Here is a 24,560-nt window from a genome sequence, read left to right on the forward strand (position 1 = left end):
CGTTTAGAAGAACGTAATAGGATAAGAATGACTCGTTTAAGCATAAGAATTACATAAGCGGAAATATAGCATTAAATTGTGTTATTTTTAAAACAATAGACGGTACACAAATGAACATCCAGTACGGTACGTCATTTACATTATATTTTCTCATACGGTAACCATCGCTCACTCTCGTCTTTAACAATTTAATACAATAAGGTACAATAAAGGCAGGACTGCAACGGGCGGTAGTTCTACGAGCGCGTTTCAACCTATCAGCTATCAGTTTCCTTTCCTGTATGTCGGTTATATTTAATAATGGATGTATTTTATAAAACGATATGGTATGCATGAGGTACAATTACAATTCATAAAAATTTCTTGCTTACACGGGCTCTCATTATTTCTTCAATATAGGTAGGTATGCGATGCGACAGAAAACTGATAGCGGTTTGAACGCTCGTAGAACTAACCGGGTGCAGGTCCGCAATACGTATGCAATATCACAATGTCCTTAAATTGATTAGAATTGGGTTCTACTCGTAATTATGTCATCTGAGTTTGCGGTAAAGTCATGTGGGGTAAACGTAGGTACATACGTATAGTGGGTATGTGTACGCAATATCATACATACATTTGAGTCCGAAATGTATGTGATGCGTAGTAGTAGTTACCCACTGCGTACGTTTACCCCACATGACTTTAAATAGTTTGTGGTGGCCAGGGCCAGATTAACCATTAACCCTTTTCGGCCATTTGAAGATCATCAGCTCTTTTCAAGTTCAATCAAATTAACTGACAGCATGCGTCGAAAGCTTAGATGTCGAAAGGTTTTCAATTTCTTTAGATCTTTCAATATTTTTCTTTTCTTTAGTGGCCATGTTTGTTTATTAGTCCAAAATCCGAAGTGACGATATTGCAAACAATGTATATGAATGGTAATGGCGGAACTTTAGAGCCCGTATTCTTGGTTTAATTGTGGTTCATAAATTGTTATTTAGTTTTAATGCTGCACAAAGACGAAGAAACCATGGGTCCGCGGCCTTAGTCACAGCCACTATTTATTGAAGGTTTTATAAAACAGCACTAAAATCGCAAACATTCAAACAACATAGATCATAGGGAACTTAGGACATTATGCTCTAAAACGTTTTTCCCATACGACAAAACAATTAAATATTACAAAACAATATTTATTAAGCACCAAAAACCTGATGAAACGCTAAAAAGTTGGCAAAAAACATGAATTTTAGTGTTACCTTGCAGAATTATGATTGGTTATTTGGAGTCTTTTTGTATTTTTTAATTCAACTCCAAATTTGTTACTTTTACGGTCATCCCGTGAAGCCATATCGAAAATACAAACTGAAACATGGATGCACAGAAAAACCAGAAAAAGAGACCAGTCTCAGTTTGTATTTTCGATATGTTTTTACGGAATGACCGTAAAAGTAACAAATTTGGAGTTGAAATAAAAAATACAAATAGACTCCAAATAACCAATCATAATTTGATTGCTTAGTAGCGACATCTCTCGTCTGGGTGAGCGGTTAGTTCCGAAAAAGTGTTACGTCTGTCGATTAGAGCGAAACATAGATGACGCTAGTGCTGCTGCTAAAGTAGCGCATTAGAAAAAAGCAACATGTGATATGCGTGCATAGGAGAAATTCGTGTCTGTACTCCTGTCCAGTGGTGGTGTAGGGGTATGGCATGCAGCACGGAATGCTGTGGACTTGGGTTCGATTCCCAGCGCTGGTCTCTTTCTGATTTTTCTGTGCATCCATGTCTCAGTTTGTATTTTCGATATTACCTTGCAGAACTTAAACACGTACAATTTTTTAACGAAAATAAGTACACAAATAAAACCAGGCTTAGGGGCTGTTTCACCATCCATTGATGAGTGTTAACTGGCGGTTAAATGTGATGCCGTCTCTAATTGTTTTGTTCGAATAGACGGAGACGGCATTAAATATAACCGTCAGTTAACACTAATCAATGGATGGTGAAACAGCCCCTTAGCAAACTTGGTAAGAAATCACCCCTTAACTAGTTAAGCTAACAATCTATTATCTGAATATTTATTTATCTGGATTATTTATTATATGGATAATTGATCCTAAATAAGAGAAATCCAAATATTTTTTTAGTTTTGGTTCTTTTTTTAAGAAGTATGTTAAGACTGTTGGCGAGTCTCAGACATAAGTATAGTGACTCCAACAAAAAAGACGGTGCATGTGGTCAAAACTTAGCAAAACGTCATTGAACAAATAAAAAAAACTAACAAATAAATAAAAACTAACTGATAAATTGAGAACCTAATTTTTTTCCGTCGGTTAAAAAAATACTTGTAAACGTACCTTATGTGTGTTAGTGTGTTATTTTTTCCAGTGTGTTAAGGTACAACTTTTCGCGGCCATACCCTATTATTCTGTGAAAAATTCAATTGTCTAGCTATTCGCTCTATCTTGAGCCGTAATAGCTGTGACACTGTGACAGACGGACGAACAGACAGACAAACAGACAGTAATAGGGTCCCGTTGGCACCCTTTGGGTACGGACCCTAAAAATGACGGTTATTTCTGTCTCAATTCGTGAAATACGCAAGAGAACAAGCAGTGTTCGGTCATAAATTACAATCAAAGGGGCTGCAATTCCGCAATTCAATTGCGCCTGCGACGCCTTGTAACCTGCGTGGGCGCCAGTTGTCTGCCGATAGGCAATTTAAAGCCAATGAAAAGAAATTATTATGACAGCTATAGCTTTACAACAACGTTGCTGGTTTGATGCAGACTTCTATTGTACCAATTGTGTATTGGTTGGTGTACCATTTTTATTTTAAAGTAAGTAAATATTAGAACAGAAAAAAGTAGATAACAATTAAATTAAAATAAAACTACCCTAAACCTAAAATCATTATCATTAGCCGGAAGACGTTCCTAAACAAAGGCCTCTTCCTTAAAACGCCACAATGAACGACAACTCGCCACTTGCATCCACCGGTTTCCCGCAACTCTCACGATGTCGTCAGTCCATCTCGGCAGGCCTGCCAACGCTTCGTCTTCCGGTTCGTGGTCGCCACTCGAGGACTTTTCTCCCCCAACGGTTAAGTATCTGTTCTTCGCGCGATGTGGCCCGCCCATTTTTGTATGTCGCGCGTATGTTTCGGTATGTCCCCTATGTCGGTAACTTCAGTTCTTCGACGAATTTCCGTATTCCGGATTCAATCAAATTCAAATTCAAATCATTTATTCAGTAAATAGGCACTTTTACACGTCTTTTTTTAAACTACCAGCGCTTTCGGAAAGACCATCATTGCCAAGAAGAATGCGCCGCAAGAAACTTCAAGCATAGCTCTCTCCTCAGCTCGTTGCGTGACTGTCTGAGCATCGCCAACAGTCTTAACATACTTCTTAAAAAAAGAACTAAACTAAAAAAAAAAATTGGATTGGAAAATGGAAGAGCTTATTTAGGATCAATTTTATTATATGTCATTCCGAAAAAAAAAATCTATTTTATTTTTATGAAGAATTACCTAGTGTTTTTCTTTATATAAAAAAGTTTTACAGTAAATAGGTAAATAGGTGATCAGCTAGGTGATTAAGGTAGATACCAACCACAATAATAAGACTTTATTTAGGTATCTACTCGTACTCGTATAATTTTGAAGAGTAATATACCTAATACTCTACTAAAATCGTACTCCTACTTATATTATAAATGCGCAAGTTTGTGTGTGCGTGTGTGTGTGTGTGTGTGTGTGTGTGTGTGTGCGTGCGCGTGTGTGTGTGTGTGTGTGTGTGTGTGCGTGGTTGGGTGCGTGCGTGCGTGCGTGCGTGTGTGTGTGTTTGTTCACGCTAAAACAGCTGGACGGATTTAGATGAAATTTGGTATGTAGGTAGCTGGACATCTGGAATAACACATAGGCTACTTTTTATCCCGATATTCCCACGAGATAGGGATAAAATCTCGAAATAACAACCTTTGGGCTTATCATGAAATTTGGTATGTAGGTAGCTGGACGTCTGGAATAACACAGGCTACTTTTTATCCCGATATTCCCACGGGATAGGGATAAAATCTTGAAATTTCAACTGCTGGGTCTAGAGTCTTGAAACTGTGGACAGTTGTTCTTAAGTCTTAACACAACCTCAATGAAGACGACGATATAAATTATGGGAATTCTCAGGGGAATTTTGTAAAATCCCGGAATTTCAATTGTAACTACCAGATTTAATAGTTTACGCGTGCGAAGCCGCGGGTAAACTCTAGTTGCAAATAAAACTAAAGCTGATTAAGTACGTTGACTTGAAAACGATAGGTATTTCTTTAATATTTTAAATTACACAACTGACATTGATTGAAACTTAGGGTGGTAAACAAATGTCTTCGTCGGCTAAACCCTTGCTATACATAAATGAAATAAGAAGTTTTCATTGTACTTTCAAGACAGCCATTTCATGAGTTGTTTAGAGTGCAGTGAACTGTCTGGGTATATATTTTATGTTTAGTGCAGCGTTTAGCTGAAGCATCTCTGCAAATACCTAGCTATGGGATTACGGGATGGTAAAAGTAGCAACAGAGTAACAACAGTTCAATAAGCTACATTCCCTTGTAAGTATTCGGGTATTCGGTACTATTTTTACCTATGCGAAATAAAGATTTATTATTATTATTATTATTATTTTATTTAAGGGTATGATTTTATCGATCACCTAATAAATGCATTTTTGGTCACATAATAAACAATATTTGTTCCTAAAATAGTAGATCTGTCACCTAAATTGAATCACCAAATAATATTAAAACGGTTACCTACTCGTAAATATTAATTAAAAAATACTTAGTAATAATATCGATCATCACAATATAATTATATTGGGTTTCCAAATAATAAAAGTGTCGTTAAAATTGAATCACCAAACCAATGAGCTCACCAAACAGTATAAAAATGCTTACCTAGAAATTAATTTTTAATCACTGAAAGATAATCTATCTATATATCTATCTATTTTCTACCATTAAACGAGCAATTCTTGTATATATATATATATATATATATATATATATATATATATATATATATATATATATATATATATATATATATATAATCAGAATCTCGGAAACGGCTCCAACGATTTCGATGAAATTTGGTATGTGGGGGTTTTCGAGGATGACAAAATGATTGATTAAAACTTTATTTTCACCATAACACAAAAAACACAATATCGAACTATACATAGGTAGGTATTAATAAAGTTAAGATTAACCTAATAGAGTTAGCTAAACTAAAAAACAAAAATAAGTAAAACAAAAATCTTAAAATATGAGCATTAGTGGATACCATGTGCTATGGGAAAAAAGGCGCTGACTCAGCATAAAACTGCGGGTGACCGCAGCGCTGGTATTCTGCCAGAACCTTAGAGAGAGATCTGTGGAAATGGTTTATATGCCAAAGTATAAAAGTTTAAAAAAAGAAAAAGAAAAAATATGATTAAAGTCAAAAAAGTGAATAAAAAAAAATTGATCAAGAACTAACAAATAAAGTACTGAATTAACAATGCACCTACTGCAATGCTTAATTGTATAATCAATCTAGCTTGGTTTTATCTCTGGAAAAATGCTTATTATCGAGTTTTAGCCTGAGCAAAGCTCGGTCGTCCAGGTACTATTAATTATCGAAATAAATTACGTGGCAGTCATGCGGTTATCCCTTTCTCTGGCCTTACGTTTCGCACTAGTATGATGATTGATGATGATCATTGATGATGATGATGATGATGATGATGGTGATGATTGATGGTGATGGTGATTGATGGTGATGATGATGAGGATAATGCTGATGATGGATAGTAATAAATAAATAAATAAATAAATATCCTGGGACATTTGACACCAATTGACCTAGTCCTAAACTAAGCAAAGCTTGTACTATGGATACTAGGCAACGGATAAACATACTTATATAGATAAATACATACTTAAATACATATTAAACAACCAAGACCCGAGAACAAACATTCGTGTTATTCACACAAATATCTGCCCCGGCCGGGATTCGAACCCAGGACCTCAAACTTCGTAGTCAGGTTCTCTAACCACTTAGCCATCCGGTCGTCACAGTAATGTGAATAAATTTAAAATAATGAAACTCCACGCAGTAAGTATTAGCAAAAATCGTCGGTTCTGGCACTTCGCCGGCCGCTGCCGCGGCACGCTCGCTTCGCTTGCTCGGCTCGCGCGTTGAGGGTCTCAGTTGCGGTTCTACCTAACACTCCTCCTCGCTTCGCTCGTCGTCGTAACAAACCAGACCTGTAGTAGAATTGGTAGAAGAATTTAATTAAGGAACATATCTATATTTATTAGGTGACATATCTATTATTTTGGTGATTGAATTTTGATGATCAAACGATAATTTAAGATACAGGTTAGAGATCGACCTTCACCGATTTGTTAACCAGATAAGTAAAAATTATATTTTATCAAATAAAATAAGTTTCTTAACAAAAACACATAATAAATAGTACACAAAACCCATATGGGTTGCTAAAACAAATCTTAGACCTAATGGGGCCCTAAAGAGTCCAAGTCCAAGGTTAAAGATGGCCTTTTTTGTACATGTCCCTCAACGGTTGTCAATTGTATTTCTTTCTTTATTTTTTGTACAATAATGGGTTTACAATTTACCTACATATTCCTAAGGATGGGTTTGAGTCATTTTTCGCGCGTATCTCTTAGCAGTAACACCACGAAACAGTTGGCTAAATTAACACCGACGAGTATCATTCATGATCGTTGGTTTGGAGGCGAAAATATACGCGAATCATGCAATACGTCGTTCTCTTCTGTCTGTATCGCCACATTATGCTAAGATGATACAAATGTGGGGTGTGTAATGTTTGTCAGTACAACGATTTGCGAATTTTCATTTCTCATAACACAAATATCAGAATTTCAATCTGTCGAAATATTGAGAACGTATAAAAACAATATGCATATAAACAAATTGCCGGATTTATCAAATCATATTATTCAATTTTCATAATTGTCTTATGCTACTGTATAATAATCATGCAGCATAATAATCAAAGTTCATAATACTTAAACAAATTTTATACAAACATCGAGGGTAATGATCTAAAAGGATAAACACCTGGCAAAAATCCAACAGCAAAGATAATTTGTGAAGCAATATTATCCGGGCTGCTATAAAAAATACCTAACATCAGGCTAAGGCGGGCGCTACACTCCGCTTCGCTCCCGCCGTATCCGCGTCATTTCTGCTCCGAACCGTTTTGCTCGCTCGCTTATCTCGCTCGCACGAGTCACATGGTTTTTTTTTTGCGTTTGACACTCATGATGTTCTACCGTCTAATCATTATTCTAAATGTTGTTATAGATTTTAATCATTATATGTATAACCGAATATTCAAAATGAAATCATTTAATATAAGCATTATAGCAATTGTTGTTATGACTAATGAATGTTATATTATTTAAAGCTTATTATGCTCGGTAAAAATATTAAATCCGTTGTTATGCTAAATGAATATTATGATTTTTGAACGTAGTAAAAGGAAATTATGCTAAAAGTTTGTATGGCGATTGAACGGTACCCACAAATGTGGCCCCTTCTCAGATAGCTTTCAGTTATTCGAGCGTTAATTCCTCTATGACCAAAATAAAATACCTACTAGTGTTACCAATTAGATATACCTACCTACCTGCCTGAAACGTTAACCTGCAAAGTAATCGGAACAGTTTATTTCAATTTTGATCATTACCTACTGGTTGAAATATTTGGAGAGTTACAGGTTATATTATAAAGTTACATAAGTACGTACATTCTACTTAGCTCTGTACTTACGAGTATAGGTATCTAGAAATTGAACTATCGAAATATCTTATCTCAGTTTCATATTACTCATGCATGCTGCAATCCCAAGTGATTCAAGTGCAACAAGAGCCATTTGGTTAATGTATTGTTTTGAACGGTGGAATACTTAGTATTTATTGGTAGATGGAATCTAGATAGGTACCTATGTGTAACAATAACAAGTAATCAAGTTAAATTTATCGTTAGATCCTGACGACTCTCAAAATACCTAACGTAAATTCAACTCGATTAGATAATAAATGATTACTTAGGCGGACTTCGACTACGTTTCACACTGTTTTTATTAAAATTAATATTATAAACTGACTATCTGAAGATGCATTTTTCAAAGCTCAAGGTCCCTATGGGCTGCTAGAATGTGACTTATATTTATTTATTTATTTATTTAATAAAACATTACACCATCATTACAGGACATCCAATGCGATAGCGTACCAACATAATTATTATACAATTTAATATATACAAATAAGCTTAACTAAAAGTTGACATAAAGGAATCTTCTATACTACTATAATATTACAATAACATAATACATAAAAAGTTACTTTAGTGAATTCGAACAACGAACATAAGAACAAGTCTATCCTTTCCGCCACCTCATTTAAGATGTGTAAGGCTCTAGTAAGCGGAGCCTTGTTTAGGAGATTGGTCCGGCCACGGGATACCTTGAATAACTTCGGCCGCCGCCGACGCTTTATATAATCACTAGCTTTTGCCCGCGACTTCGTCCGCGTGGAATAGTAACTTTGGGAAGTATTGAATTTATTTAGGATACCTATTCTGCCAATAATAGTATATAGAAACTTCTACGGTTAACTGAAAATAACCTATTTTAATACATTGCTATAAGTATAAACTATGATTTTTTTTTTGTTCTTCCATCCATCCTCCATCCATGTTCTTTGGTAAAACGTAAATATTTTGCGGGTAGCCATATTTTAGCTAGACTAATTCTTCATAGTGAACTCTTGACACATTACGTCCTTTATTAAGTTAGGAGGGTAAGCATAGCTACACATATTTCCGATAAATATACTTATAGTAAATTGGTTTGGAAATCCTTAAATAAATAGGTCGATGTATAAAAACCGCCGGAACAAATGATTTTTAGGGTTCCGTACTTCAAAATGAAAAAATGGAACTCTTATAGGATCACTTTGCTGTCCGTCCGTCCGTCTGTCTGTCAAGACCCTTTGTCTCGTAAACGCGCGGAGTATAGGTATCGAGTTGAAATTGAAACCCTAAACTCAAGTCAATAGTCCCAAAAGCTGTGAAAAAATGAAACTTCTAAGTCAAGGCAATCAAAGCTACAGTCATTAAAAGGTGTTTCCATACAAATCGCCTAACAGAAAAAGTTATAGGGTACTTCGGGCTGTCCTAGAAACTTGGAATTTTGCATAAAGGTAACTCTTTATAGCAAAATAAATAAGAAAAATCTGAAAATCATAATTATTCATGTCTGACTGTCTATCAATTACTGTTTATCAATAAGCCATCTAAAATGACCCCACACTGCGTACATTTTGCTTATGAGCTTAGAAGGCTCTGCTAACACTGCATCGTCCCCTCTGCAAACATCCAGGTAAAGTTTTCAAAAACGCTTGAACAAATATTTAGGTATTTATTTCCTATTAGTGCCCAAATGCCAAATTTCATAAAGAACCATCGATTTATCTTTGACAATGACGATCTTCCATATAAAGTTTCATCCCCTATTTCACCCCCTCACCGGAAGAATTAAAAAAACGCGCGAACTAACATCTATTTATCTCTTATTACGTGCCGAAATGGCAAGTTTAATAAAGATTCGTCGATTTATCTTCGATAATGACAACCTTCCATATAAAGTTTCATCCCCTATTTCACCCCCTCACATGTCGAATTTAAAAAAAAAGCGTGAACAAACATCTATTTAGCTCTTATTACGTGCCGAAATGGCAAGTTTGATAAAGATTAATCGATTTATCTTCTATAATGACGACCTTCCATACAAACTTTCATCCCCTATTTCATCCCCTCACAGGCTGAATTTTCAAAAAAGCTGTAACAATTATCAACTTATTTCTTATTAAGTGCCTAAATGCCAAATTTTATGGTTTTATCTTCGACAGCGACGAACTTGCACCATTTAAACTTTCATCCCCTATTTCAACCCCTTAAAGCCTCTTTTTCACAATAAAAGATAGCCTATGTTCTTTCCCAAGGTCTATTCTATCGCTGTACCAAATTTCATCAAAATCGGTTCAGCGGTTTAAGCGTGAAAGCGTAACAGACAGACAGACAGACAGACAGAGTTACTTTCGCATTTATAATATTAAGTATGGATTCGGTACAGATAGACTCATCATGCTAAGAATACCTGGATTATGAGCCTTACCTCTAATCAATTGGAACATTACCTTAGATAGTGCAAAGTCCCTCCTAACCTCTAGTTTGTTGTAGCCAACCATACCGAGCACAAATAAAATATTAATAATTAATATTAATATTAATTAATTATTATTATATTAGTAATATTATATATTGCAGCATTACTTAAACGTCCACGAGCTCATAAGGTGCTCGTGAACCCTAAGCAAGCTGACATAAATCAAAACACGTAGAATTTTGCAGAAAAACACTTTTTATTTAAAAATTAACAGCCGCATTTTAAAAGAAAAACACACAAATAACTATAAAAAACACAAAAAAGGAACAGATTTTGGTATCACACGTTGTTAGACAGAGCTGTTAGTGAATTAGGTACGTAAGAAAATTATAATTTGTACGGTTATGAAAAAAAGGTTAATCAGCCGCAAGCCAAATAAATCCAACATCAATATAGAAATGCGCCTTTGTAAAGGCCTTTTTTTAATTTTGAAAAGGAAATCATCCCCTAAAAACCAATACAAAAGACAATATTAAAACTTAGGTAATCCCTGAAATGATGTAAGCTAGTACTAATGACTACATGCATGTATTCACCGGGTGACCAACCTAAAATCTATGAGAGCGAAAAAAACTATTATACGTTTGTCTTTCATATATGATATTAGCAAAACATTATTAGCATTATTTTATAGGGGTGATTAGGTTATTTAAACTCTTTTTAATACAGTTCACCACGAAACGGTATGCTCTTCTGAACCTCCACGCTAACGGATCCCACGGAGCAGTAGACGTCACACGCTCCAGTCTCCCGAGATTAAACGTGCGGATAATAACCACATGGCGACACCCATCATAGTAGAGTAGGTGGTAGAACAGGATGTTAGTAGGGGTATAGGTAGGACTGAAAAGAGAATTTTAATTAGCCCACAACAAGGAAAAGACCCAAACTAACACGTCCCTAGACAACCACGGAATCAAAACTTACCCGATGAAAATCGGCAGTATCGGAGAAATTGTTAAAACGCCCAGTCACACGGGCGTGCAGCAGAAAAGAAGCGGGCAAACGCTTAACATCTTGCGGCACAAGCCGGCCACACACAATTGGTAAAATCACTTGTACTGACTTTTATCAATCACGGAAACATCAAGGAAAAACTGGTTGCAGAATATTTTTTAGATCAAAATTCCAACTCAGGCGAGAGCTCTGCGCTATCCAACATGTGATCAAAGAATAGAGGCCAAAAACAAAAACATCAGTCGAACCCACGAAACAAAGAATTCAAATTTCAAATTTCAAATCAGAAACCAAATGTGTAATATAAAAGAGTTAACTGCCAGCACACAACCGGCCAGTAAAAATGCTTGGAAAAAGAACAAAAAGTATGCAACAAGCAACTCGCATGCAGCGTTGTAATGCTGCAATATATATTGTAAAATAAACATAAACTATGGGCTTAGTTAGAACTTAATTAAAATTTCGTTCTACAGCTTTAATGAAGCACAGGGAGCCTATCATAATTCAGTTTGTATTACGGCAGGTCCAGCTCGGGGCGGCGCGCATACCTTTGTGGTACAAGGTGGGTCCAATTTCATGGCTATCTCTATTACTAACCCTAATACTGCGTGCCTTTGGTTTTGGAATATTCTGCCCCGCTTAAGAGATTTCAAAGCGAAGCTCAAGTGAGATTATTTCCTTACTGTACTGAGGCCCTGTACGTACATTCGAACAAACTGAAAGGGTTCTAGGATGAAACCTTTGTGCTACTAATGTCATGTTAACATCCCATACTTTTGTCAAGGAAAGCATAGTGAAAAATTGATTATGTAAAGGTTCCACCCTGGTACATGAATCATTTTATTCGACTGTCTACGGAAATCTTCGATATCCGAAGTCACCGACACTCATGCCTCGTAGGAACCTCTATAAATTTATACTGCGGTAGTTAGGTACAGTCACCAGCACCAATATCTGAAACAACAAAGCGTGAATAAATATCTGATACGACTCTATTTCTAGGGCCGGTAGGGCGTGTCGGATATTTCTGCAGGCTCCGCTATGGCAGATATTACTGCTGGTGACTGTACTTAGAGACTACAATAGTCGGGTATCGGAAATTTGTGATACCTTGTGTACAAGGGCTTAACGCGTTGCACGTGAGTATGAACAAGCTTTTGTGTCGCTACAATGTCCCTTGGACGATCGTGAATAATGATCCTGCTTCATGCCTTAAATCTGGCTCCCATATTCACCATGGTAAACCTGCGCTAAGCTAGAACTAGAAAGTGCTTTTTAAATACGGCTATTTTACAAATGTATTAATTGTACTTAACTAGTACCTAACCGGTTTTTTTATGTGAGTCTAGTATTGAATGAATGTTGCAATTGTAATGTTATGTTTATGTAACGTGTTTTGTTAATAACTAAAAACTAGGGACAATTTGATATATTTTAAGTTTGTATCATGTCACATCGCCACAAATTAGTTGTCCCTGTTAACAGTAAATACCTTCACCACCATCATCATCATATCAGCCGTAGGACGTCCACTGTTGGATGTAGGCCTCCCCCATGTTAGTTCCTTACTAATCGAAAACCCAATAGACTTAAGTTCGTTACTAATCGATTATCTGCTTGGCTAACTACGAGTATCTAATAGATAGATAACCAGCAGATATAATAAGTAATCAGATTTTGATCCTGTTTTATAGCTTTGGTTCTAAAAAGAAGCAATTAAGAAGAAGCTATTAAGGTAAAAAAGAAGCTATTTTATTTGAAGAGTGGTTCTGATGCTTATCTTTTTCTGATTCCGCTTGTTGCTTCTCTAGTTTTGTCTTCTTATAATATGTCTTTGTTTCACTTTACAAGTATTTTTTTTCCACAATAATGTTTTCTTCTTGCTTGCTTCTTGTTTTCAGCTTGAGAGTTGTTTTTTTTCATAAATAACCTCCTCCTTTTTTGAAGTCGGTTAAAACAAATTAAAAAGTGGGTTTATTTGTTTGTTGCCCCAATAGGCATATTCGTCCGTTTATTTACGGTATAATAAACTATAAATAACTTTCGGTTACTTTCCTCGATTAAATGAGTCAAAGCTTTAAATTCTTATTCTGCGGTTTGGACCGGGTCCAAAGCGAACATTTTTGCAGCGCGCGCGCACCTCCGATCGCGACATGCGCATCTGGCGGTGGTTTATAGACCTGACTTTACGTGTTTGTTTTACATGGCTATATTTAAAAAGTCAACGGGAAAATAAATAATTGCCTATGTAACATCCGCCATCTGTTAGCGTCCATTTAAAAAAATACTCTCGCTCATACAGAATCCGTTGTACCTAATTGAATTACCATATTCAAAAAATATTTTATTAAACTTTACTAATTGAATTACCTACTTTAGTAAGTACAGCCGCACACACTGAATTAAATGTACCAGGGTGGAAACTTCGTGCTACTAATGTCATGTTCACATCCCATACTTTTGTCAAGGAAATCATAGTAAAAATGATTATTAAAAGGTGCCACCCTGGTACATGAATCAGTTGGTTCGACTGTACCTACCTATTTTATCAGTAATGTGAAAACAAACCAATTATAAAATCTTACTACCTGCCACATATAAACATTATTAAACATGGTCCACCAATTCCACCATCAGATGGTGCTTGCGTTTGCAATGACAGCCAATCGAGCGGTAGGGTTGCTCAAGATCATGAATAATTATGAATTCAGTATTCACGATAAAGACGGAAGGCACCGAGCAGTTGAGTGCTCCAGACATACGTACTTATATTGCCAATAAAATCAGAAAGTTGGCAGGTTCAGTGATCAGATAGTTGGCAGGTCCAACGATCTGATCAATGATCAGCTGATCTTTTGTCATGCCTGGCGTTATTCGTGACGTGGCTTACGTTGATTTATAATGATTTAGTAGGCGTTAATAACGCGTTTGTATCATTTTAGCGTATATCGTATCTCCGTCGCGTAACACCGACGAGATAATCGTTACTTTTAACGTTTAAATCAAGTACGCGAATCATGTAACTCGCTTGTGATACGTCCCAATCCCGATCCATGTTGCACTTTACTTCACGTCATGAAAATGGAATAAATAAAGTGAGTGTCAGTATTTCTGATATAGATCTGATCTCGATACGCTAAAATCAAACAAATAATATGAACCCACCCTTATCTATTTGTGACTATTAAAGTAATTATTTATTAATGAAGACGTCGGCAATGGTAAGTTTTCACCGCAAGCAATCGCACTTTGTTAAATACCTAATATAACAGTTTGTGGTAGTAAACGTGCTTCATTCATTACTAATTACTTGTGATAAAAATCTACAATTCTTAGCGCTTTTGGATATGAACTAAGTACATCTCAAGACTGTCTCTTCGTTACTTCACGATAGTCGTAACGTGCTTACTCAACTCATCTAATTCAAAGCCTACAGTCTAAAAAACTCTAAATGACTTAAGTATCTATCTGGTTACTTCTATAAAAGGTATATTAGGATATATTATAGTGAAATCTTGAAATTTTACCCATATTTCATAAATAAATAATTCATTTATAAAATTTTAATATCTGTATAATATATACACAACGGGTTTTCATGTAACACGTAAAATTAATTTAAATATACCAAGTTCACTTCATTAGTAAGCGTACCCAGTTGTTTTAATTTCATTTATCTACACCGATATAGTAAATCCTTCATTATGCGTTCAAAAACCATAGATAATGACCAGCATTACGATATTGGATTCTATTATGAACACGGCTGTATTGTAATGAATGGTCATCACGATACAGATATTTGTGTATCGTAATGAGATTTCACACATCATTACAGCACCGGGGCGCGCCGGGCGTTTTAGAAGATTACGGTACTCAACAATGAAATGTAATCCTTTTTACCCAACAGCAAGGATGTTGAATCAATATCTCTGCAATAATATTTTTTGTGCGGACCTGACCTGAGCAAATTAACGTAAGTATTGTAAGATTGGGTTTCTTTAGGCCTGAAACTAACCACCACTTAACTAACCTTTGACCATTGAGATTAACTCGTTCCAGCAGGGCTACTACGAAACTTGAAATTCGAAGTCGGGACTCGAGAGCGAGAGGGACCGCACGATACGAACTTCGAGTTTCGAGTTTCGTAGTAGCCCTGCAGGTTTTATTGCTACTATCAGAGGCGTATTTAAATTATTTTAAAGACTTGGTGCCCAAAGATTTATCGTCCCGTTACGTGAAGATAAAGTATTTAATTTAAGAAAAAAAAATTGCGAAATAGGTAGCTTCGTCGCCCCTCGCAGCCTGTCGCTCCAGGCCATGATCCCCTTGGCCCTAGGGTAAATACGCCCCGTATTGAAATTATGACACATTGCCATATAGGTATGTATTACAGTATTTGCTGACCGCCCACGCTTTAATGTTTTTTTATTAGACCCTTCTATAATTTTGTTTTCATATGGGCCAAATTTACCCTTCATTGGGTCAAAGTACCCCGAATGTTAAGGCCATTTAACCATATGCGTGGTCGTATTTTTAGGTTCTCGTGATATTTCTAGTCCTCCATATTATTTGTCCTGTGATCAATAGGTATAGGTACAGCAAACACGCCGCAAAACAAAATGGATAGGCTTCATGACTGACAGGTAAGGCTGCCATCTCTAAAATTAGGTAATTTTGTTTTGGAGCCCAAAACCCGGACATGTCAACAGGTTTAGGAATTTAGCAAAATTTAATAAAACCCAGGGTATCATTTAAAGTGCCATTTTCGGTAAACTATTCAAGTTAGAGCACACAAACAAAATCATCGTTATTAAAAATAAAATAGACTATAACATGAACAGCTAAATCTTCAAATTCGATTCAGTGGTAGGTACAGCCGAAGTCAAAGTTTAGAAAACTTGAGAATTTCTCATTTAATAATTTACTAAATTAGTCGAAAATAAAAGAAGATTAAGGATTTATATTAAGCAAAGAATGTTCTACTTCTTAGGGCCTGCCAGTACACCACCAGAAACAATGACAAAATCCGTCGTCGGGGGCCAATTTTGTTCGCTACTCGGTTTGTAACCTTTAATTTCGGCTGTACCACTGAACCGAATTTGCACTTTTAAATGCTTAATCACCGCAAAATGTAACGTTTTTTAATATTAAACATGAACTTTTCCGGCGTTCGTACTGTTTTTGTGCTAGAAGCAAAAAACTGCGAAAACAGCCAAATTTTCGCGGTTATTTGGCTCCCAAAAGTTATGCACACCTCCTGGAAAGGGCGCAAACTCGGATTACACGCATTTAGGACCTAATGAAGGTTATTAAAACGATTTACAGCTTGCTGGAAATTAATTCTTCGAAAAATTCTAATTGCATTGGTCTAAAAATTAAAAATATTTTTAAACCCGGACTACAAATGAAACCCCGCCCTCGCCCTCTAAACTAGGACAAATCCGGGGAATCCCGGACGGATGGCGGCCCTACTGACTACTGACAGGCGACTATATCGGGATTTAATATAAATTGACTGCGAAGTTAAATAAAATAAATAAATATCACGGGACACACTTAAGACCAATTGACCTTTAGTAAGCGAAGCTTGTGTTATGATGAATACTCGGCCAAGGATAAACATACTTAAATGAACGGCTAGAATAGTTAATTTTCTCTAAATTTTAGAACTTTGGAATAATAAGATACATATCCTAATTACTACTGCATATGGTCTGAGACTAAAACATCATCGTTTCGGCTTATTGTTTCTATTACAGGCAACGCTCGGTAAATTGTCGACCACATTTTTTTTGTGTGTTTGTCGGCATATAACACAAGTTTTTTTTCTACCTAATTGTAAATCAAGTTACTTATCTCAGGTACCTAGTAGATAATCATCTTAACCTAAAATTTCAGAAACGAAACAAAATGAAACCACTTTTTCAACTGCCTAATGAAAATGCCTAATTAACTCAGAGCGATAAACAATTATATAAATTACAGCGAAGGTAAACATTAAGTGCGCCGATATCAGTTCTATTTATTAGATGGTTAATAATGTAACTAGCAGAGTGACTACTTTGAGCATATATATATATGTTGCTAATTAGGAGTGGAATATTCCTAGACAGCTTGTCGGGATCAGGTCGTAGGGGTCAGGTATCGGACCTACGCGCACTTTTATCGAAGTTTATAATTGGTCAAGCCGAGAATAGCTGTCCCTATTCTACCTAATGTCCATTAACCATTGTTTTATCAATTTATTCTTGTCCTAGGCGGCTCTATAAGTGTAGTTATTCTTAGGTACTAACATAAGAAGTATAAATGTGGGAGTGAATATTTCTTTGTTTTGCTTTCATGTCTAAAGTACTCATCGGATTGTGATGTAATTTGGTATGGAGATAGTTTTAGACCCTGAGAGGATATAGGCTAGTGTTTGTCCCGTGCCTGCGGCCACGCGATAATCAAATTATTCTTAGACCAAGTCGTGGGTAGCAGCTATTTGGTATGGAGATATGTTTGAGAGAGTTTGAGAACCTGAAAAGGAGATAGGATAATTTTTATCACGGAAAATTGTAAAGAACCCGCGGACCCGCGATAAACAAATTCTTCGCAGACGAATTTACGGGCAACAGCTGCGGTTAATAATGAATAAATTTGAGTTTCGTTTCTTACCATACCTATGTAACTTTGTAGTTTTCCGATATTTTTTCCTGTTTTTTTTTTGATGAAGGTAACCTATGTACCTAATACTGTTATACCGATTACCGTAAAGTGACTTAAATCTTTGTGCTTATTGCACTTACACAATATAGGTATATCTAATATATAAAACTCTAGTCTAATATATACAATTCTACAGTGTTTGTAACCAAACTCCTCCGAAACGGCTTGACCGATTTTTTTGTGTATATTTGGTAGGTCTGACGTACTATTTTTCATACTTCTACGCGCACGGAGTCGCGGGCAACAGCTGGTCCAATATAAAATTCTCCTGTTACAGTGTTAGTAACCAAAGTCTTCCGAAACGGCTTGACCGATTTTTATGTTTTATTTTGTGTATATTCGGTAGGGCTGAGAATAGGACGTCGTAGGTAATAGTATTTTTCATACTTCTACGCGGACGGAGTCACGGGCAACAGCTAGTATTATATATAAATAAGTGTACAAAAACTGACCACGCATGTTTATACGCAACTATTGTCTAAGGTCATGATACCCGTAAAACAAACAGGATTGTAAATGTCTACTTTAGATAAGGTGCAAGTAGTATCTAATATGGTTCCCCGCAGCAACTGTTTCATACAGTTAGACAATTCTATTGTTCCGTTCTTGACTTAATTAAAATTTATTGGTAAGGTTTCGTGTAAGTAACTTCAGCTTTATAAACTATAATACTGCTTATTGGTCTGTATACTGCAGTAAAGTTATTGGTTATATGGTTTTCGATTATCCTATTCCTACATTAAAATTTTTCTTCTATTGTTCACATGTTAGTTTAGATTCTACGCTACAATATGGATCCAGACCAGGACATACCTATGGATCCGAGACGTCGTGCTTCACTATAGGCCTTATAAGTAGGGTCAGAGTTGCTCTGTTCTAGCTAGTTTCTCTACGGGATCGTAGGTACATATCAGACAGAAATGAAGAGATACGTAGAAGAACGAGGGTCGTCGACATAGTCAAGCAAATTAGCTCGTTGAAGTGACAATGGGCAGGTCATATAGCAAACAGATGTGAAACAGTGTAGGAAAACAGATAACTGTTGAGGCCGAAACTTTCTCGAATGGAGGCCGCGGATTGGCAGGCGCAGTTTAGTACGTTCACCAACGAGATGGACGCGTAACCTGGTTAAGCCTCGGGTTCACTGTAGATGCCGAAGCAACTGGCGGCCTATAGGGGATGGCCGTCTAACGGTCAAATTCAAATTAAAATATTTGATAAATTAAATGAAAATAAACTATTTAAATAATAACTCTGATTTATTTAGGACTTGTACGATCGGCTCGCACTTGAAATGTCTCAAATAGGACGACAGACCATTAGAAGAAACTATGACTTGAAAGTATTGAATTGATGGAGGTTTTATATATCCAACATTCCAACTCCTACATGAGCCACTTAAGCAGTGACGCTAGCCGAAAGTTTCTCGATGAGGGCTACGGCATAGATGTCGCTAGCGTCACTGCTAAGTGGCTAAATAAGAAACAAACAAGCTGAGATATGTGGTGCATAGGAGAAATTCGTGTCTGTGCCGTTGACCAACAGTAGTGTAGCGGTATAGCACGCGGTACGGAATACCGAGGACCTGGGTTCGATTCCCAGTGTTGGTCTTATTTTTCTGGTTTTTCTGTCATCTATATTTCAGTTTGTATTTTCAACATACAACTTACATGTCTGACAAACATATTAAATTTGCATTTACTTATACCGAACTAAAGTCAGACATTCCGAGTTTAGATCTCAAAAATTGAAGTTTGTCTTTCGACAATGCTTTGGTAAATATGTCTGCAAATTGATTTTCGCTTACAGCCTTCAGATCAATTATTTTTTGATGGAACTTCTCTTTAACAAAGAGGTACTTAATATCAATGTGCTTGCATCTTTTATGGAAATTTTCATTTTTGATAACGCTTATTGCACTTTGATTATCTAAATGTAAGCACATCGTGTCTTGTTTATAATAACCAATATCACACAACAATTGTCTTATCTACATAGCTTCCTTCGTTGCGGCTTGCGGCACAAGCTGCCATGAATTCAGCTTCAGTAGTTGACAGAGCAACTGTTTGTGGTCTTTGTCTGGACCACGTTACAGCCGCCTCATTTTTAATGAAAACGTAGCCTGTGACGGAACGTCTTGTATCGAGATCGTTGGCATAATCAGCATCACTGTAACCAGTTACTTCTGCTGGTTGTAACGAGTGTGAGTAATACAACCCGTATACTCTTTTGTTTCTATCAGGTTTTTGAAGATTTTTACTATTGCGTTCCAGTGTGCTTTTGGATCCCAATTCTTGCGCTTTTCTTTAGGCAGGTGAATCATGGCTTCACAACCAAATAAATAAATAAATATCACGGGACAATTCACACCAATTGACCTAGTCCCAAAGTAAGCTTAGCAAAGCTTGTGTTATGGGTACTAAGCAACGGATAAATATAATTATATAGATAGATACATACTTAAATACATAGTAAACACCCAAGACCCGAGAACAAACATTCGTATTTTTCATACAAATATCTGCTCCGACACGGGAATCGAACCCGGGACCTCAAGCTTCGTAGTCAGGTTCTCTAACCACTAGGCCATCTGGTCGTCTAAACCAAAACCAAACCAAACCAAACCAAAGATTCGCATGTGACTCACAATTTGGTTTCAGACCGGACCACATTTCTACAGGAGTTTTAAATGACAGGGACTTCGTTGGAGAACGATTGATGACATAAGCAGCAGTAGGTATGTATTGTATCAGCCCAATACAATTTTGGCAGATTAGCATTGAGTAGCATACATTTTGCTCTTTCTACCAACGAGCGGTTCATTCGTTCAGCAGATCCGTTCTGTTCAGCTGTGTATGGAGTGGTTGTCTGATGTTTAATTCCAGCGCTTTTCAGGAAATCAGAGAAATTTTTGTTATCATACTCCAGCCCATTATCTGTTCGGAGAATCTTTATACGAGCATCTTATTGGTTCTCAACTTCTTGTTTGAACTCTTTAAAGTTATCAAGAGCTTCAGACTTGTTGCGAAGAAAGTATACGGATATTCTTTTGGAGTAATCATCAAGAAAGGTCAAGAAATATCTGGCACCACCAAGAGATTGTGTTTCCATTGGACCACATATATCGGAGTGAACCAATTCAAGAGGTTTATTAACCTTTACACCTGAACTCTTAAATGGTAATCGAGTCTGCTTGCCTTCCTTGCGAGTGATTGTATAAGTAAGTATGTCAAATTTTCTATTTTTTCTGAGAAAATTACATGTTCAGTATTTTCAGACATTTTCTTTAAGCCGTCAAAATTTAAATGTCCCATTCTTTGGTGCCATAAATAAATAGCCTGCTTTTCAACACCAGACATGTATGCATTGCCTCCTGGCATATTCAGCTGGTACATGTTGTTAAAAACACTTGCAGTAGCTACAATTTGACGTTTGCTGATCAAAATGACACAGCTGGACTTATCAAATTCCACATGGCCACCATTTTGAGTAATCTGACTCACGAATAGCAAATTTGTTGCTAGTTCTGAAACATATAACACATTTGTAAACAGTACCCTTGTTCTATTGGCCTTTGTCATCGCAAAAATTACGCTTACTTGTCCTGAGCACGGATAATAATAATAATAATAATCCCAGCCTATATACGTCCCACTGCTGGCCACAGGCCTCCTCTCAGAATGAGAGAGCTTGGGCCATAGTTCCCATGGATAACATTTTATTTTCAGCAACTCGAATATTCTTTATTACAGAGGATGTTTCCCAGCAGAAATAAGTTCTTGTTCTTCGTCATATGTGCGGAGGCGCCAGAGTCTATGTACCAGGCGTCATCATATTGAGAAGAAGCCACAAACAGCAGCATAAGAAGAGATAGGTATCTGTACCTTTTTTTTAGGTTTAGTTTTGCAGTAAGGGCTCTTATAGCCATATTTGTTACAGGAATAACAACACCCTTGACTTGCTTCTTGTCAATGTTATTCAAATTCTTCTTGTTCCCTGCAAACGCTGTAGTATTAATATTATATGCTGTAGTATTATTATTATATGTTTTAACAAATTAAAACGGGGGTTGGGGTTTGTTAGTCTAACAAGTCAGTGTGGTAGGGTGGTGGTGATAGATGGGTTTGTGTGATTTGTGTGTGTTCTTACAGTGTGGAGGTGAGGAACTGCTTGAACACGCATATTTTGCATAAGCTTAGCTATCGTAAGGTCGCGAGTGAGCAAGGAAATTCTTTTACTTCATAATAATTATGGTTAAATATTAGCAAAATAATTTTCAATAAATTCAGTTACCACATTACATTACACACAGTGGACGTCCTACGGCTGATATCATAATGATGATGCCCTACAATACACTTTACTCAAGACTTTTTTTAGATCCTAAAATTGCACTCATTTAGATGTCGATCCCCGAAAGACCCTTCCCCAGACCCCAGACTGAGTTATCTCGAATAATTCGCACTATTTAAGCAATGCATTTCTTTTAAAATGTCCTATGGGTACAATATTTCAAGAGTGACATCACCTCATACTTATAGCATTATCGTATTATTGAACATTGACTTCGATGTCAAACAATCTTGATCAATAGATTGACGGCACCTCCTAATTCACACGTTCATCGAGGTGACTTTGGCTCATGTTTACCAAATAGAGAATGAAAAAGTGTGTGCTTTCCAGACTGGTTTCGTCTCCGGTTCGATGAAAACATGACGACTATTTATGTATACCATGCCTACTGCTTAGATAAGAAGCTATTTTTAAATAGAAGTACTATTTACTCAAAAACTAGCGGACTTCGGTAATGCGCTCATTCTGTCATCAGTTTAGATTAATATAACTGTATGAAAAAAAATAAGTTTTAGATTAATCCATGCTTTTGGATTCGTACCAAACATTTTTGCGTTCTACGAATCTGCCTTTCGCCAAGTCTAAACAAGAGGTTGTAATTGACGCGATTTTTCTGATTTATTTCCACGTAGTTTTAAATTTTTCTATTAATATCCCAGAAGATTTTTAAGAAGGAATTTAAAAACTTCCGTTTTATTTAATTCTGATACATCATTCGCGAGAACTGTACAGTCAGATCTTATATTATCAAAAATATGAGAACACGAGTCTTGTTAACTACGTACAAGCAATATCTATTTTTGGTTGAATTTTTGATCATACGTATTAAGAACTCGACTGTAGATTAGGTATATCAATGTATCAATCTGTCAAATTTTATTGTTATGGATATAAATGTACTCGTATTTAGTAGAAAAATAGAATCTAGATTGCGATGGATGTCGACGGTGTCGGGTGTCGGAGGCGTGCGGTTGACCGCGGCGGGTTCGATTCCCGACGAACTGCCGACTTTATTAAGAATAAAAATAGTCGAACGATAGTCATATTAAACTTATGATTGTCAGGAAAAATGTTACAGTATTGAATTGTTGGTGAATGCAAGAGTGGCACAAGCCAAAGTATAAAAATAACTACTTAATCAAAGTCTAAGAACTACATGTTCTTACACTGTGACTTAATAATGGACTGTAATTATTGTATTGTAACAGTTCATCAGTAGTTGTTTTAATATTTTTACTTGTGCCACTTTTGCATTTACCCTATTTAGATATTTATGACAGGGTGTTCCACTGTGATTACCTTTAATGAGCTCGCAAACACCAAATGTATGTAATTAACCGTAAATCATTAAAAACCCTTAAAGGTTTTTTAAACGCGCCGTCGACGCGCGTTTATATCGATGTCGGCGGCCGATCGTAAAATCCGCCAGATCACGAAATTCCTAGGCATATCGTGAAATGCCGCCATTTCATGAATTGGCTAAGGGACATCCGCCATCGCCACCGTTTAGCGATTTGCCTAGTGACGTTAAGGCAGATCATGAAATTCTTAGGCATATCATGAAGCGCCGCCATTTTATGATTTGGCCAGTTTAGGCAGATCATGAAATTCCTAGGCGTACCATGAAACGCCTGCAATATCGGTTCTGGCACTTCGCCGGCCGCTGCCGCGGCACGCTCGCTTCGCTCGCTAGTCTCGTGCGTCGTGATCACAATTAATACTAACCACTCCTCGCTTCGCTCGTCGTACCTAAATTTTTCTATATAAATAAATAACAACTAGTGAATACTTTATTTATCAACAAAATACTAACCTCTAAAATACGGGCAGACGTGCATGGTTTTTTCACATTGTGCACAGAATCCGTTTGATTCACATAAAAAGAACGGAGCTGATGTTCAAAAGCTTCTTTTGCACTTCTATTTTGAATTCAATCACTATTTTCGGTTTAAAGATCATTTTGTTGCGACGCCGACATTTTTCACGCGCTAAACAAACACGGCCGGTCAGCTGGTCACGGCCGCCATTGCATACGCAGCGCCACCATTGGCCAAAGAATCTATTTTACGGTGTATAGAGCTAGGAATATCGACGAATGCGTTGCTCTAATCGATCTGCCGTATTATTTCTCAGGCACATCGTGATACGAGTACAAACGCGATACGCACACGAGTTGTATGGCTGCTCTATGAAAAGTAAGACGCGCTGCCAACGTGCGTTTAAAAAATT

General features: G+C 36.7%; 1 protein-coding gene across 3 annotated transcripts in view; it reads left to right on the top strand.

The window, feature by feature from the left end:
• Positions 1-24,560, top strand: part of Gbs-76A (Glycogen binding subunit 76A) — a 90,918-nt gene that overhangs the window by 15,197 nt on the left and 51,161 nt on the right. Inside the window, exon 2 of one of the 3 annotated variants that reach the window (XM_074090976.1) lies at positions 11,791-11,829. The exons of the other annotated variants lie outside the window; for them this stretch is intronic. The gene's annotated coding sequence lies outside the window, so the exon portion shown is untranslated. The remainder of the gene's footprint in view (positions 1-11,790; positions 11,830-24,560) is intronic. 3 annotated transcript variants of the gene reach the window in all.

The sequence above is a fragment of the Choristoneura fumiferana genome, chromosome 8 (genome assembly GCF_025370935.1).
Source record: "Choristoneura fumiferana chromosome 8, NRCan_CFum_1, whole genome shotgun sequence".
Classification (NCBI taxonomy): domain Eukaryota; kingdom Metazoa; phylum Arthropoda; class Insecta; order Lepidoptera; family Tortricidae; genus Choristoneura; species Choristoneura fumiferana.